This window comes from Octopus bimaculoides, chromosome 28 (assembly GCF_001194135.2).
Source record: "Octopus bimaculoides isolate UCB-OBI-ISO-001 chromosome 28, ASM119413v2, whole genome shotgun sequence".
NCBI lineage: Eukaryota > Metazoa > Mollusca > Cephalopoda > Octopoda > Octopodidae > Octopus > Octopus bimaculoides.
The window spans coordinates 6,057,851-6,064,785 of NC_069008.1; positions in this window are offsets into that span (position 1 = coordinate 6,057,851).

The following is a 6,935-nucleotide window of genomic DNA, read 5'->3' on the forward strand; positions in this document are numbered from 1 at the left end:
TGGTCAAAAAAAAATGAGTGTCAGCTGACGAAGGGGAACTCTTTCCTTTTTTTTCTTTTTGGTTTTCTATTTGTTTATATCTCCTGATCCCACTCTCCCACTGTCTTAGTGTGTGCAGTGGTAAGTTTACAGCCCCTTATTCCTTGTCCCCCCCTTTCTCTCTAAACCCACTCCTAACTCTCCTCTTTGTTTCTCGTCTGGGCTTCTTCCCCTCACCCCCAAGTCTCTTCCTCCTCTGTTGTCACTTCTTTTTCTCCATTTCTTCCTCCTCTGAACACTTCTAACACTTCAATTTTTTTTTTTATTAATCCCACAGAGAAAACATCAAACAAAAGGGTTTCTTAGTATTTTAAAATATACATGCATACGTACACATACACACACACACACACACACACTCTCATACATACAAATATAGATATTTATATATAAATGTACACACAAATTTTTTCAATGAAAAGGGTTGGCAGTGTCTTCAAAGTTTTACCTTGCTTGCCTTCATCAGACTGATGGAGGCAAGCAAATTAAAACTTCATTGTAAAAATTAATATATACTCAGCTAAAAAGGAATTTAGAACAACTTCAATTTAAAACTAGATTGTTTTTACACACACACACACCTGCATACATACACGTCTGTGTGTTTATAAATGTAATTATACATGCATGAAACACACTTCAACCATTCTGTTTGTTGATATTTTATGACCATAAAATAATAAGTTTAGTAATAATGATGGTGACAAGTCAAAGAATAACATTGACTATTGATAATGTTGATAATAACTCTAATTATAATCATCTTAATAATAATTTTTGTATGAGTTGGTTATTTTTCTTTTTTTGTTTTTATATTTGTAATTTTTCATGTTTGTGTGCTGATGCCAGTACCGCTTAGTGGCGTAGTGGTTAAGAGCGCGGGCTACTAACCCCAAGATTCCGCTTTCGATTCCAAGCAGTGATCTGAACAATAATGACATTGAAAAATACCTTAGGAATGAGAACCCAGGTTCGGAATTTCCCCAAGACCCCTGATGAAGGCTGGAGGGTATATCAGCTGAAACGTTCTGTTACTAACAAACAAGATGAGGACAAATATTCGTCAAATGTAAATAATTCCTCTCCTCTTAAATACAGAATTATGCATACACACACACACATATATATATATATGTGTGTGTGAAGGTGTGTGGCTTAATGGTTAAGCAGTTACCATAGCAACAGTTCCTATACTCTTTGATCAGATCATCTATATGTCTTTCTTACCTTATACTTATTTCAATCATTGTACTGCAGCCATTCTGGAGCACCACCTTAAAGGGTTTGGTCAAAGAAATTGACTGGTACTTATTTTATTAGTCTCTTTTTTTTGCCGAACTGCTAAGTGACTAGACTGTAAACAAACCAACACCGCTTGTTAAGCAGTTGTAGGTAACAAACACAAAAACATTCACACATATATCTTTTATTTATTTCATTCATTAGACAGTGGCCATGCTGGGGCATCATCTTGAAAGATTTTTAGTCAAATGGATCAACCCCAGTACTTATTCTTTCTCTTTTGCTGAACTGCTAAGTCACAGGATGTAAACACACCAACACCAGTTGCCAAGCAGTAATGGGGAACACACACAAACAACGGACTTCTTTCAGTTTGTTTTAAGAAATCCATCGAAAAGGTTTCTGTTGGTCCAAGACTTTAGTAGAAAACCCCTGCCGAAAGTGCCACACAGTGGGACTGAACCCAGAACCATGTGGTCGGGAAGCAAGTTTCTTATCACAGTCATACCTCAGTTATTCTAATGTCTGTTCTTCCACGCTCTCCTGCATCAGATGAGATTCTTTGAGGTAGATTTACTCCGGCCTCTGGCCAGATACACTTCCTGTTTGTTGTTGTTACCCAAGGTCGATCCTGATCGAGTAGACCTATGGTCTACTCGATCCATCTGTGACCATCCCCAGACCATACTATCTTTTATTCAGAGGATATATGTGTTTGAGAGAGAAAGTCCTGACCCAGGGTTAAATAACAATCACCATGACTGTGCCTATATATGTATACAACAACAGCAAATAGCTAAAGGTTTGTTTATTAAGCTTTGTTGTTTCTGAGCTGTGGTCCCTGGTTTTAAGCAGTTGCAAAGCTTTTTTCTGGTCCCTGTTCAGGGTCGTTATCTGTCTTCTTCGTTGCCAGTACAGGGAGATGTATGACAAAGGAGTAGTTTCCTTCATAGTGGCAAATGTCATGGATGCGCTCCATGAAGTCCTTGTCTTTGATGTCGACCATGGAGATATAGAAGACTTCTATATTCAGTCTCATCCTCAAAAGCACGACGACTGCTGTCTTCAACAAGATCTCAAACGGTTGCTCCAGGAAGATTGACTGCACCAGGGAGGTGAAGAATGCCACAGTCCAGTCGATACTCCTCTCGTAGCCATATGTGAGACCATACAGCATGATAAAGTAGGTAGAAATGAGACAGAAGGTCAAAGTTATCGTCCAGGATATATATACAAACCACCAAGGCAGAAGTCCATGTGGCGCCAAGGGGTTGCTGGACTTAGATTCCTTCTTTGTATCCAAATCCTCGTTATCGTCCTTGTCATGATTCAGTGAAGCTGAAGAATGTTTTCCATCCTTCTTGTCTTTTTGACTGTCCTTTTCATAGTCATCAGAAGCATTTGTTTTTGGCAGCTGGGCAACATAGCCGTCGTTAGTATTTGCCGACTGCACCAAATAAACAGAATCCGTTTCCCGTTCCTTCTTTAGTTCTGCCGTGCTATCTTGCTGTTTGTCCTCTGCAGTTGTGCCTTTCTTCGGTTTCACTTTGGCATCGGCACCAGAGGCTCTTGAACTGCTACTTTCATCTCCAATAAGACTTTGTAGAATATTATAAACGTTTTGGCTGAGGCTTGGACGGACATGGACCGAAAACGAATAGCTGCCAGTCTTATTTTCTGTATTTGGCTTCCTCTCGTGGTCTTCGGCCATCATCTTTCTCTCTTCTCCCCCCTCCTCCTTAATCTTTGGTTTCAATTTCTCCTCTTTCTTGTGAACAATAAAGAAGTCATGGAATCTCGGTTTCACTTGTATAAATAGCTGAGTTAGGATCAGACCGATTGGGATAATCACCAGAGACGTCTGCAGACCGATTATAAGGGGTGTGACAGATACCTTCACAGAACCAACTGTCACCTGTTTCTTGGGGTCATCTGTAGGGACCCCATAAAACATGATGTTACCTAGCATGAGTGCCAGCAACAGAGCAAAGGTGCAGGTGAGCCGTTGTGCACGAGTGAAGGAACTCGGGGGTGTAAAAATGTAGCTAAACCATTGGTGAGTTCTTCGAAAACAATTTAAAACTTCCAATTGGAAAATTTTCCACTTAAGAGAGTTTTGCTGAATCGTATCCAAGGGTTTTAGGAAGGCATGTGTCAAGAAAAGGCCCCTGTTTGGTGACATCCAGTCTGACAGTATAAAAAGCCACAAATCTTCTGTCTGTAAATCCTGTATCGTTACGTAATCAAGCTTCCAGTCTGGGCTTGAACCAGAATTGTCATGCCAGATTAAGATCTGTTCTATATCACCAATACCATTCTCAGTTGTAAGCAGAAACCAATTTGCATCACCCGACTGGAAGCACTGCTTGTGTGAGTCGCGGAGATATACTATGGAGCTGTGGCCCCTAGCCCCCATTAGGACTAGATAAACCCTTGCTGTGGTACCGGAACCGAGCCACCATTTTGTCTTGACGCAGACAAGGTAGATGTAACCAGTTAAGTTGTTGCTGAGTACAGTCAATGAAGTGGATTCCCTGTCTCGCCGGTCCAGGCGCTTCGTCAGATGGAGAAGTCCAATGTAGATGACCCATGCTAGGAGCACAACCAAGAACATTATTGGGTTTGTGAAGACCTCTGCAAACCGATATGCATCATCGATCGGATGCACAAAGTTGGGTGGAACAAAGAACCTGGCTGACAGCACGTTGCTCTGTTCACAGGTACATTCAACCACCTGGTTGAACTCAACAGAACTGTTACTCAGTTTACAGTTATTCTGACTCCATACATGGTTATTGTCATCCCAGTTGAGACACAACTTGCTCATAAATCCAAAACGCATTGGTATTTCCACGTGTTCTACAGATTCTTCGCGTCCCATATGACTTTCGTTGCCGTTTGTTTTGTTCATTCGAATCTTGACCGTTTCGTCAGTCATGGCGTAATACTTGAATGGTTTGACCATGACAAAATAGACTTTTTCCTCGACCGAACCGACAGGTACCAGCACTGTGTAGTTGACATAGTCCATTTGGGAAACCCTGCTTTCCGACAACCTCTGGAAATTTCCCAACACAAACTGCTTGTACGACAGCTTCTGTGTGAGATGCACAACCACATCAATCTGAAACGGTCCTTCATCCAGGTTAATAAATATGTAATGGTTACTGGATTGGGACACGTTTAATGTGATCATCGGGATGGAGAAATTCTGAGAATAACTTGGATAAAGAAAGTTCCCTTCACGACGCAAATCAAATTTTAGAATGAATTTTTTCCATTGTAGGCCAACCGGAACCTTGGGGCCAGATGCACGGAAGTATTTTGGATTAATATCAACATGATTAGGAGTGCTTTTGTAGGCCCTGACTGAGAGTACTGGATAATTTGGCTTTATTGATTCTGCGAGAGCATAAGGATTATCATAAATTAAAAATGTGCTCAAAAACGCTGCTCTATCCTCAGATGTCCTGTTTTCAGGTTGGCATTTAAACTTGACAGAGATGTCTGTGTTACCAACATGCAGTGTGGAAGAGACAGGATAGTCGCAGACGCTATTTTGAAAAATAAGGGCCATTGTTACTTCCAGCACAGAAGTTGGTGACCGAATTTCTACAGGAATTGACGTTCGATGCCCAAACCAGACAGCTACACTGATGCGGTCGATGACAGAAAGAAAATTATCTACTGATTTAACAGATATTTGTATATTGTTTTTCTTCTCTTCAGCAGCCATTTTGAACCTTGGTTCAACTTCATAGCTGCTCAGCATGTGACTTATACCGGACACAAGGTATTGAGCATCACTGTCGAATGCCTTCATAGACATTGCTGTAACCTGGTCCTGCAACTGAGCTGCAAAATTAGAATAAATTTCGCTGCAGATAAGTTTACTGGTGGAATTAAATTCTCGTTTATTCTTTGTGATTTCATCCATCAATGTTGACAGGTCTGACATTTTCTGCGCCTTGTAAACCTGTAGCCTGTGGACAACCCGCAAAAGCTTATGGCGGAGAGCAATAAAGTTCTTAAGCCCTTCTTCTTTCTCATTTTCTGTATAAAAGGAATAGGCTTTGTGGAAATGCTGGCTGTGCTTGTTAACTTCACTGGTTAGAAGCAACAAAGAATTTTTAGCTATCTTTGCATCCTCAATCAACATCACTCTATCAATCTCATCACTTAGTTCTCTGAATGAAATTGGTGGTTTCACTGTGTACCTGAATGTTGACAGTATTTCCATACATGTCTTGCCATTGTTGACACTGTACACATACATATTCATGTCAACTTGATAGTTTGGTGTGGCTGGCAACGTGAAACTAGCATCAAACGATTCCCCAAGCTTTTCATCCTGTTTTATGTAAGACACCAAACTCTTACACGACAAACTGTAGAAAAAATTACCCTTTTGGCTGAAAAGAGAGAGGTCTTTACAAGAAAGCCTGTACAAGGTCGTCGTTTGGAAGCCTGACTGTGGCTTCATTTCACAGCGTTTGTCAAACAGGTAGGGGAGAATTTGTATCTGTATGTTGTACCTGTACCGGTTCACATCATCTTTTTCCAATGGTTGAGCGCTGCCTAAATTCATGGTCACTTCAAGGGAAATTAAGTTTGGAAAGCCATCCTTAACAAGCTGCGATGACAAGAACAGGTATTGTGTGTCTGTGCCTGTAGCAACGATGATGCTAGCACCTTTCATATTACGAGCATCAAAGCAATGTATTTTTTGTTTTAGGTCACGAAAATTACATTCAAAAAAATCATCAACGCCCAGGAATTCATATTGACCTGTCTTGCAGTTCAGTTGGTAACGAACGTTGCCTTTCTCACCCCCTAAACTTAAGCAGTTCTTTGCACACTTTGCTGTGAGTTTTACAGACTCAGTTCCTGAAGCCACAATGGTTAAATACTTTGACTTTGGAAGGATGCAGTCTGTTCGGATGTAGTCACCCCCCATCAAATCAACGGATTTTGCTTCAAGCAAGCGGCTCATGAATTCTCCGTCCAGGCAACTCAATTCTATGTTCATTGTGCTTTTCGAAGCTTTGCTTTGAACGGTATCGGAAACTTTGAAGTCGTCGTAAGGAATGAATTTTTGGGCAATGACACAGAGAATTATTCGTTGACCTAACAACAACAATAGCAAAATCATATTGGAAACAACAAGACAACATTTACAGATTTCCATATTGTTGAAAAATAATTTATAACAAGAAAATATCTCAACAACATGATGATGATGATGATGGTGAGGATGAAATACAGCTGATACTGCAAGTGGAAAACATTTAAAAAAAAAACACTAAGAAGACAGGTGAACAACACCAAAAACAAATGTTACATATACAGATCAATGAAATAAAATTGTTTTTAAATAAAGAAAAAAAGAGGCAGAAGGATTAAATGCGACCAAAATGGTTATTTTTGTTGTGCCATGGCATGGAATGATCAAATTTGTCTTATGATGTCACAGCTAATTGTTGAGAATAAATCTGACAATATTTCGGTTGGCCTTTAAATTTGCTGTTGGAAAACACACAGTTTAATACAAGTATATAAAAATTATGTGTGTGTATATGCATATCTGTGTATGTACGTGTATATATGATGACAATATATATATATATATATATATATATATATATATATATATA